Raw genomic sequence first — 11,034 nt, 5'->3', positions numbered from 1 at the left:
GGTTGCAGCTTCAATCTCTTTATGGAGCAGCTGCATATTCCTGTATTGCAGGGGGTTGGAATAGATGACCCCCCAGGGTCCCTTCCAACTCCACAATTCTATGATTCTTATCTCCCCTACCCCTCACACCCAACTGTCAATCTCCTGACATCAGGGGATCATTGTCAGGGCTGCAGAACATCATTACAAAGAGTCCTTGCATGGTGCTTCACAGAATCATAGAATTGTAGAGCTCAAAGGGACCCTGAGGCTCATCTAGTCCACAATGCAGGCAGTGGCGTAGCAAGGTCAGGTGGTACCCGGTGTGACATTTTTTTTGTCAGTAGGCTATGGTTTTCCCAGTAGTGATGTATGGAAGTGAGAGCTGGACCATAAAGAAGGCTGGTCTCCGAAGAATTGATGCTTTTGAATTATGGTGCTGGAGGAGACTCTTGAGACTGCAAGACTGCAAGAAGATCAAACCTATCCATTCTGAAGGAAATCAGCCCTGAGTGCTCACTGGAAGGACAGATTCTGAAGCTGAGGCTCCAATACTTTGGCCACCTCATGAGAAAACTCCCTGGAAAAGACCCTGATGTTGGGAAAGATGGAGGGCACAAGGAGAAGGGGACAACAGAGGATGAGATGGTTGGTAAGTGTTCTAGAAGCTACCAGCATGAGTTTGACCAAACTGCGGGAGGCAGTGGAAGACAGGAGTGCCTGGCGTGCTCTGGTCCATGGGGTCACGAAGAGTCGGACATGACTAAACGACTAAACAACAACAAGGTCAGAAGCTGGGTCTATTCTGGCCGCACATGTTGTAGTGCTCTTTTTTTGATGATGTTGATGATAGCCTGTCTAGCTGGCTGGGTTTCCCCATCCATTCTGGGTGGCTCCCAACCAAATATTAAAAACATAATAAAACATAAAAAACTTCCAGAGCCAGGGTGGTGTAGTGGTTAAGAGCGGTGGACTTGTAGTCTGGTGAACTGGGTTCGCTTCCCCGCTCCTCCACATGCAGCTGCTGGGTGGCCTTGGGCCAGTCACACTTCTTTGAAGTCTCTCAGCCCCACTCACCTCACAGAGTGTTTGTTGTGGGGGAGGAAGGGAAAGGAGAATGTTAGCCGCTTTGAGACTCCTTCAGGTAGTGATAAAGCGGGATATCAAATCCAAACTCTTCTTCTTCTTCTCTGGATGTCTTCTAAAAGTTATGTTGATGGGAGGGCGCCACCACTGAAAAGGCCCTCTGCCTGGTTTGATATTTTGATATGCAAGGAAAATGGATCTTTACAGCAACTGAGTGGCAGAGGCTTTTACCAGTGGGCCAAGGGGCAAATATTTAGAGAGCGGAATTGGGGACCAAAACTTGACACAGGTGCAACAAAACGCAAGGCAGGCAATCTCCGCTTATCTAAATGTGTGCTGCTTTTTTAAAGTTTCAGAAAGCAGCAGCCAGGGGCACATCATTGCTTACACCGATCTATTATAGAGACAGCTGGAAAACACAGACATCTGTTGTGTCCTATGGAAACGGGAACATGGTGTTGATGTTGTCACAGAAACGCAGCAACCTTCTATCGAGGTCAGGGCCAGTCAGAGACACGGGAGCAAGGAAAGGGATGCAAAGCAAAGGGAGTTTTCCCTTTGGAAAAAGGGGCTTCCTTTTCTGTTCAACACACACAACGACAAAAACTACCTTAGCGGCAGAATATGAGCGACTTTACGTTTTCTCCTGTGCGTGTTTTCTCCAGTGTGTGTGTGTGTTTTTGTAGATATGCATAATCACAGCCACGGGGAGGCAGCTGCCTCCCTAAATCAAGTAAATAAATAAAAACACTTAACTAACTAACCAATTGCGTCACAGATAACTTGGTTCTGCCCCCCCCCAAACACAAAGCCTGCCCCCCAACTAAATCCTGGCTCCACCCATGTTTGTACGTTGCTTCCAAGTGTGTCTGTACTGCACAAACTTTGATGCCGTATTTAATAGTATTTAATTCATTGGTGGAGAATGCTGAAAATAATTTTCTTCAGAGACTGGAGATGCCTCCGAGGCAGCTTATTGGGAACTTTGTGCTCATAAAGGATGCAAGCTTCGCACGCACGGCAAAGCGCACGCATGGCAAAGCGTTTCTTAGGTCCCATCCCATCCCATTCTTCGGTTTCTTTGCGTTTCTTAGGTCCCATCCACACAGGGCCGGATTTACGGTAGGTTTGACGAGGCCCTAAGCTCCTGAAGGTAATGGGGCCCTTTCTATGTCCAGCTGTCCTTTGCCAACAACAAACGGTCGCTGTTTTTTGTGTTGGCGATTTATGGACCTAATAGGTATCCCAAGCCATTTGCACATGTTGCCATGCGACCAGTCCATGCGGAATGTAGGCACCCTTTATATAGAAAGGAGCAAACCAGGGATATTTTAGGGAGCAGGCTAGCAGGCGGGTTATGACGTAACATCACAGGAGCCTATACAGCACAAAACACGGTTGCTGTATGTAGGTTTTATTTTATTTGTTTTTTATCTTATATTTTGGAACTGCACATCCAGTTTTTTCCCTTTAATTTTTTTTTGGAGCCCCAAAAAGATTGGGGCCCTAAGCTATATAGCTAATCCAGCACTGATTCCCTGCGTTTCTTAGATCCCATCCACAACGTATGCATGCGCTTTCCTCCGAAGAATCCTTTCCAACTGGGAAGGAGGCGAGGACGCTTCCCGGGGGCGACCTTTGCGCAAAAGAGCGAGCGAGCGCGCGCCGGTTTCCGAGCACCACAGAGCTCTTCGTCCCAGCAGAAGGCGCAGCTTCTTGCCGGCCGGCTGCCTCCCTCCCCCCTTCCTTCTTCCAATTCCTCGCCCTCACCCCAATCTTGCAAAGACACCAGATCCCCGATGTGGCGCCCGCCACCCCGTCCCCTGCTGCCTCCCCCTTTGCTCCGCGCCAAGCCCCCTCTCCGGGAGTAGGGCCACGTGACTGGAACCTCCTCGCCCGTGGAATCCGTGACGTCACGGGGGCGGGGGATTTCTCCTTCCAGCTGCTCCTCCCTTTGCGGGGGGGGGTGTGGAGAGCCTGGCATCGGAGCGCAGGCGCACTCGCCTCCCAGCCGGTGCGCTTGCAGCTGCTTCCAAGAGGAGTTTTTGCAGCGCCAAAGTCCCGAGTCGCGGAGGTGGCGGCGGCTTCTGCTCCCCCCGCAGCTCCCGGGTCGGGGGGCTCCGTCTGTTTGGAGCAGCCGGTCTCTGGCCCGTCCTCCGCCGCCTCCGGGAGACCGCTCGCCCGCCTCCCAGCCCGCGTGCGCTCGGACTTGCACCGGAGTCCCTCCTCCTCCTGCTTCCCAGCAGGTTCAAGAACTCCGAGGTGAGTCTTTCTTCCCACCTCTCCCGGAGGGTTTGGGGGGTTTTTTGCAAGAAAGGGGGGCCGGTTGCGCCTTCGCCCCCATGCAAATTCGCTGGGGGGGGCGGGTTCCTCTCGAAAGGGAAAGTTTGTGCAACTCTGTCGTGGGAAACGCAGCATGGGAACACCCCCTCGCTCCTTCCCCGTCTAGGGTGGCCACCTTTGTTCAGGCAAAATGCAGGACAGGGGAGGGGGGCGATTTTTTTGTTGCTGCACCTTCCAAGCGATCTCTCGCAGCCTAACAGGACGCACGTTCACGCGCGGGGGGGGGGGGGCGGCGGCGCGCACATGCATTTGTAACTCTTGCCTGCGCTTGGCAACCCAGAGTTTCAATGCATGGCCTTTCGCGCCCCCTTGGACTGGAGAGAGGGTCCCTAACTTGGCACAGAGGGGGACCCGGGATCTCTCCATACGGGACGCAGCATTTTGCAGGTGGCAACCCTCTCCACCTTGGGGTGGGGGTGGGGAGGCGGGACAGCTCTCTCCTCCTGCCGACTGGCGCCCTCTTGCCTCCCCCCCCCACGCCCCCTTTCCTTTCTCTTGGGTGCCTTATCTCCTGCGCGGGGGAGGCGGCCAGGGGCTCCCTCTGCGCGAGTCTCTGCCTCGCCGTCCTGTCTCTGCCTGCGAAGCCTGGAGCTGCAGCAACGCGCCGCGCTCTTATTTATTTTTTTGCAAAGAACTTCGGGTTCCCCTTCACTTGACATTGCAATGGCCCGGGCCTTGGGGGGGGGGGTGTTCTCGGAGGAATTTGCTGCTTCTCTTTCCTCTGCCCTTCTCTCTCTCACTCTCTTCCCCTCCCCATTCCTCCTTTTGCTGGTTCACCTCTCCCTCCGTTCCATGGAACAGCGGGAAAGAGGGAAGCTTTTGTTCTGGAAACATCAAAGGTATTTGAGGTGCGGGGGGGGGGGAGAGGTCGAAGGGAACACAACATTTTGGAGGCGAGAAAGATGGTGCCTATCAGCGCTTCATTGTGCTTTCCCCTCCTCTCCCTCTCCCCCCCTCTCTTTGCTGAAGGGAGAAAAAGAATTCAACTTTCTTTCCCTCCCTCTTGGCTCCCGGGCACGTGAATTAGCTAATGAAGCTGCATTTTATGCGGAGCTGGAAGTTTATTGATCTGCTGCTCAGTCTTATTACTTAAGCAGTCTGTTGGGAGACTGTAGGAAAATCGAAAATCCCCACCCCCACCCCTCGCGTAGCCTGGCTGCTTTTAATAATGTTGAATTTAAACTTGGATTCTTCTACCCATCCTTTCAAAACCAGCAGTTTTTACCTTGCTGTGCAAATAGCTGTGTGTAAATGTGAACGTTTATGTGGATGAAAAGTTCGGACCACTAAAAGGCTTCCTTAGGTATGGTGATTGTTGCATCTAGGAAACAGGGACAAAACAATGGGGATTAATAGTTGAATATGAAATCGTCTTAGTGTGTGTGTGTACAGACGAAGCTTAAACTTCACGTGGTCTTTTCTGAACGCTTTTCTAAGCCTAGGTTTGTTATAAGGGTGAGCCATCCATTCATTCATTTCCTGTGAGGAGAGAACACTTCTTGGTCTACTTCGGTGATAACTTCCATGGTTACCACTTAAACTTCGCTTGTGTGCAGTCGCTGTTGGCTCTCTGAAGTGAGAACAGTAGCAGGATTATGGTCCATTCGTTTATGGTCCTGTTTGCCTCCTGAATACAACAACAACCACAACATATTTATATGCTGCCCATCTGACCGGGTTCCCCCAGCCACTCTGGTTTCCAACGAATCAAAACACAACATGACACCAAACATTAAAAACTTCCCTGAGCAGAACTGTGTACAGATGTCTTCTGAAAGTCAGGTCGCTGTTTATTTCCTCTGCTTACCTCTGTGGATATATATAACATGGCAATCGTGCCCCTTTCCAGGAGAGAGATACTGAGTGCATACTTGAGGGGGAGATGCAGGAGGGCTTGCAGAAAGGAGACCCCCTGCCTGTTCTGAAGGAGCATCTCCACCGTTCTACCCGGACACTGAGGTCCAGCACCGAGGGCCTTCTGGCGGTTCCCTCGCTGTGAGAAGCCAAGTTACAGGGAACCAGGCAGAGGGCCTTCTCAGTAGTGTCACCCGCCCTGTGGAACGCCCTCCCACCAGATGTCAAAGAGAAGCCCAGCCAGATGGGCGGGGTATAAATAATAAATTATTATTATTATTCCTTGCTGTGCTACCTGCGGACTTAATTATGGGGCCAATTATCTGATTTTGGGTTGATCACGTTCCCGTTTCTTCCCTGAAAGAGCTCCTTATACAAACCGAGAGGTACAGTGGTACCTCTGGTTACATACTTAATTCATTCTGGAAGTCCGTTCTTAACCTGAAACTGTTCTTAACCTAAAGCACCACTTTAGCTAATGGGGTCTTCTGCTGCCACTGCGTCGCCACTACACAATTTCTGTTCTCATCCTGAAGCAAAGTTCTTAACCCGAGGTAATATTTCTGGGTTAGTGGAGTCTGTAACCTGAAGCGTATGTAACCTGAAGTGTATGTAACCCGAGGTACCACTGTATGTAAGACCTGTATTCTGCATACCTGCACTAAACGTGTTGGTGTAATTTTAGGTCAGGTGCAGTGTCAGAAACTCAGATACAGTATATAAGCTGGGTGACGAATAGGGGTGACCTATTCAGGTGCAATGGCACCTTAAATCTAGGTTAGGTCACCCCCTATTCATCAGGGGGTTGGGCTAGTTGGTCCCTGGGGTGCCTTCCAAAGATCTATGATTTTATGATCTCAACTACATTGCTTGACTTGCTCTTCCAACAATTCCCTCGTCCCAGCATGCAGGAAAGAGAAACACAGTGGACATGGTATTAACTGTGGACTAAGGCAGGGGTTTTTAAACTGTGGTTGCCAACCCGGCGCCCACAAATCTCCACGTAGTTGCAATTGGATCCGCTCGCTCCAGTAGCAAAATGTGCCTGGCGCCTGGCTAAATTCTAACACTGGTCAGGTGGTATATGAGGACATGAGTGGAGCTTGCGGGATCAGGCCAGTGGCTCTTCTAGTCTAGCATCCTGGTCTCACAGTGGCCGACCAGGTATCTGAAAGTTGCAGCTGCTTTTAAATTGCCTTGCTGGCCCTTTCCCATCTGGCCTGGGAGAGTGAAGTGCGGACTGACTCCAGCAATAAAAGCTGAGGCTGTTGAACAGATTCTTGGGCTGGAGTATTGTTCACAGGGGGTTGAGAGAGCTGTTGCTGTTACAGTCATACCTTGGGTTGAAGTAGTTTCGGGATAAGTATTTTCAGGTTGCGTGCTGCGGCGACCCGGAAGTAACAGAGTGCGTTACTTCCGCGTTTCACCGCATGCGCAGACGGTCAAACTGAAGTCACGCGCATGCACAGAAGCGGCAAATCGCGACCCGCGGATGCGGGTTGTGTTCGCTTCTGGATGCGAACAGGACTCCGGAACGGATCCCGTTCGCATCCAGAGATATCACTGTATTGATATTACTGTTGTATCTTTAGTTTTAGATCTTACGATTTACCTGGAAATTGTTTCCATTTGGTTGTGTACTTTTTCATGTGTTTTATTTATTGTTTATGACTTCTCCTATGTTTGTAATTATGTAAACCTTGTCATACTGTAAGCTGCTTTGAGCATAGTTTACCAGGGATCAGCAAACCTTTTCAGTGGGGGGCCGGTCCACTGTCCTCAGACCTTGTGGGGGGCCGATTATATTTTTTTTTGGGGGGGGGAAATGAACAAATTCCTATGCCCCACAAATAACCCAGAGATGCATTTTAAATAAAAGGACACATTGTATTCATGTAAAAACATGCTGATTCCCGGACCGTTCGCAGGCCAGATTTAGAAGGCGATTTGGCCGGATCAGGCCCCCGGGCCTTAGTTTGCCTACCCATGGTCCTAAACATGGACTTGAAATGGTGGGTGCCAATGGCCGACTTTTACAGGCACCCATCTGCGGAAGTGGCTTCTTGTGAGTTCATCCTTGTTTATGGAGCTCAGAGTGCTAAGCCTTTTTTGTATGAATAGGCTTGGATTTCTAGCAATGCCTTGCAGATCCATATTTTTGGAAAAGGTTGTGCTGGAAACAGGGCCGGAATTAGGTTTGATGTGGCCCTAAGCTACTGAAGGTAATGGGGCTCTTTGTCAACAACAAATTTTGTTGTTTTTTGTGTTGAATATATGCTATATGGTCATTTATGGACCTCATAGCTATTTGCATATGATGCCATGCAACCGTCCATGCAGAATGTAGGCACCCTATATATAGAAAGGAGCAAACCAGGGATATTTGAGGGAGCAAGCTGGGCACATGACTTCCATCCTAGGAGCCTACACAACACAAAACATTGTTGGTGTATGTAGGTTTTATTTTATTGGTTTTTATCTTACATTTTGGGACGCGGATGGCACTGTGGGTTAAACCACAGAGCCTAGGACTTGCCGATCATAAGGTTGGTGGTTCGAATCCCCACGACGGGGTGAGCTCCCATTGCTCGGTCCCTGCTCCTGCCCACCTAGCAGTTTGAAAGCACATCAAAGTGCAAGTAGATAAATAGGTACCACTCCGGCGGGAAGGTAAACGGCGTTTCTGTGCGCTGCTCTGGTTCTCCAGAAGCAGCTTAGTCATGCTGGCCACCTGTCCTGGAAGCTGTACGCCGGTTCCCTCGGCCAGTAAAGCGAGATAAGTGCTGCAACCCCAGAGTCAGCAATGACTGGACCTAATGGTCAGGGGTCCCTTTATCTTACATTTTGGAAATGTACATCCAGTTCCCCCCTTTAAATTTCATCGGGGGCCCCACTCCCTTGGGGCCCTAAGCTATAACTTGTTTAGCTTGTACGTAAATCCGGCACTGGCTGGAAACGTTTAAAGATTCACCTAGTCCATATGGGAACTGCCTCAAATAAACCAGTTGCCATTTGGGGCTCTGGATTTGTGGCTGCTCTGCAAGAAACTTAACAGATTGTGGCTCAGACCCTCCAAGTGCCTCTTTTCTGGTTTGTTCCTGGAATGTCCCGCTTTTCCTTAAATAATAATAATAATAATAATAATAATAATGGAATAGGATGTTCCTATTTTTATTGGAGAAATGTTGGAGGGTATGGTATGTGTAAGAAGCAGAAGCTAGTTTTTTTAATTGATCTGAATAGAAGAATTGGCTTATGACAGATAGATGGCTTGGTCAGAACGGAAAACAAAGGATGAGTGTGTTTGTCAGCAGCTGGCATGAAGGAAAGTATGAGTTCTTTGCATACTGTAGAACTTGGGTATGCAAATTAAAAAGCAACAACACTCTTCCTTGGAATATGAAAGAGCTTTTCAGTATTGATCCGTAACCATGACTATTACTCCTTTGGCCACATAGTTTTGGCATAATAAGTAGTATATAAATTAACAAATAACCACAACGATAGTAATAATTAAGAGGAGTTGCTGGGTATTCACGATCCGTTGTTGTTCCTGTGTAAATATACCTAATTACTCTTAAAGCTGAAAATATTGTTTCTCTTAACGCTTGGAGCTCTGCTGTCAACTTGGCATTGCAGGATCAGTTCCGATGTTTTTGCTCTTGATGGAAACTGAAGATATGCCTCTTCTGTGTTGTATTTACGAATGCCCTCTGAATCAAACTATGCCGTCAGCTTTCCTTTCTGCCTATTGGCCTTTCCATTCTTGCAGGGTATGTATGGCCCGTCTTAAATAATAGATGTAGGAAGTGAAATGAAATCTCTCTAATGAAGGACTTGCTTAGTAACTGATGCAAGCATTTCCCCCCCTCTTTCTTTTTGCTTTTTTCCGCTGCTTATAGGGTAGGTGGAGCTGTCAGAAACGGGCAGCCCTCCATACTGCCGGGTTTTATAGAAGCACAATCACTTAATTGGGAACTGCTGTAAATGTATACTGCCAGCACCAGTCACTGGCCTTTAGTAATTTAGTTAATGGAATTAAGTAGTGGCATTTAACGAGAGCTTGCACACATACTTCGATATGAACCATTTGTACTTGCTCATATTTTTTAAAAGGTTGGGTAGAGAAACACAGTGCCTTCTGAAGCTGTCATGTAAGGTCCAGGAAAGTGTGTCGTTTTCAAAATCTCTTTGTTATTTCAGCACCTTATCAGTTAATCACTCTTGCATGTTCTTTCCAATAAAGAACAAACATTGGGCTGGGTGTATATTTTTCTTAGATGGAATAATAGAATAACCAAGCAGGATATGAACAAGTTCCAACTTTTGGCATGGAACTTTCCCCCCCCCACAATCCATCATGTTGCAGAGTGCACTGTAAAACAAGGGCAGTATGTTGCCAGACTGGCTTGCTGTTTGTTGTGTGTCCCTGAAAATGATGTGCAAATTCTAAATGTGAGGCAGCTAATTAAGCAAAACAGTCACGGCATTTTGACTCATCGTACATTCCGGGTCTTGTCCTTACTGCTCTCGTCTCAAGCCCTACCTGTGAGTGTTCCCTTGGGAGCCATTCAGGATTGAGGTTCCACTTGGCGAAGTGTATTTATCTCCGTTGAAAACAGCCGAGCCTTTGCTTCTCTTTCTGCAACGGAGTTGCATTTCAAAACCACAAGCAATTAGCTCTTTAAACAAAGACCCAGGGAAAAACAACCTAACCGGTAGAAGTGGAGAGGATTCTCGCCCCTCAATCTCAGAAATAGCATTGCGTCTAGAAAGCACTAGAAAGCTCATTGACCTTTCTGGCTTGTGGAAGGCTCTGTCCTCGACTATGTCTTCTGACCCAACAAAGGCTGTAATAAACAGGGAGGTGCACTCGAGGGGGGGGGATGCACCCAGTGGTGCAGCGTGGGTTTCCGGTGCCCAGGGCATGCAAGCTGCTGATACCGCCAGAGCGCCTCCCTCACCAAGCGGGGCTGTACTAATCCGCCTGCCTTTTCACGCAGGGGGAATCCTGGTTGGCCAATGCAGCCCTTGGCGGATGAATCCCCCCCCCAAGGCCCACAGATAGGAGCACCAGGCCAGGCTGGGCTGAGGTCACTCCTTGCCCACCTCCCTCCCTGGGGTGCTCTACCAACTTTGCTGGGGCAGGATAGAGATCCCCACGGAAGCCAATGCCTGCATGGGGGAACTTGGTTGCATTCCCTCAGAATTTTGCGTCCAGGGCCATGGCCTCCCCCCTTCCCAAAATACATCTTTATTTTCTGAGATGAGGGGTATGGCCCTCCCAGTCTTGTTGGACTCCAATTCCCATCAGCCCTGTAGTGGTTGCTCAAACTTGGTAGTACCTTGGCTTTCGAATGCAATCCATTCCGGAAGACCGTTCGACTTCCCAAACATTCGAAAACCAAAGCATTTACTTCTGGAAGCATTTACCGTATTTTTCGCCCTATAAGACGCACCAGACCACAAGACGCAACCTAGTTTTTGGAGGAGGAAAACAAGAAAAAAAATATTCTGAATCTCAGAAGCCAGAACAAGAGGGATCGCTGCACAGTGAAAGCAGCAATCCCTCTTGCTGTTCTGGTTTCTGGGATAGCTGCGCAGCCTGCATTCGCTCCATAAGACGCACACACATTTCCCCTTACTTTTTAGGAGGGAAAAGGTGAGTCTTATAGAGCAAAAAATACAGTAGTTATGGAAAACTCAATATGGAAGCTGCATGGCATGTTCGACTTCCAAAAAGCGTTCAAAAACCAAAGCAGTTCTGGGTTT

General features: G+C 48.8%; 1 protein-coding gene across 1 annotated transcript in view; it reads left to right on the top strand.

Annotated features, from left to right (window-relative positions):
- Nucleotides 1-3,121: 3,121 nt before the first annotated feature.
- The window catches only part of KANK1 (KN motif and ankyrin repeat domains 1), a 127,693-nt gene continuing 119,780 nt past the window's right edge, over nt 3,122-11,034 (top strand). Inside the window, exon 1 of the mRNA XM_081893779.1 lies at nt 3,122-3,327. The gene's annotated coding sequence lies outside the window, so the exon portion shown is untranslated. The remainder of the gene's footprint in view (nt 3,328-11,034) is intronic.

The sequence above is a fragment of the Podarcis melisellensis genome, assembly GCF_964234715.1.
Source record: "Podarcis melisellensis genome assembly, chromosome: 17".
In the NCBI taxonomy this organism is placed as follows: domain Eukaryota; kingdom Metazoa; phylum Chordata; class Lepidosauria; order Squamata; family Lacertidae; genus Podarcis; species Podarcis melisellensis.
This window is presented reverse-complemented; position numbering and strand designations above follow the sequence as displayed.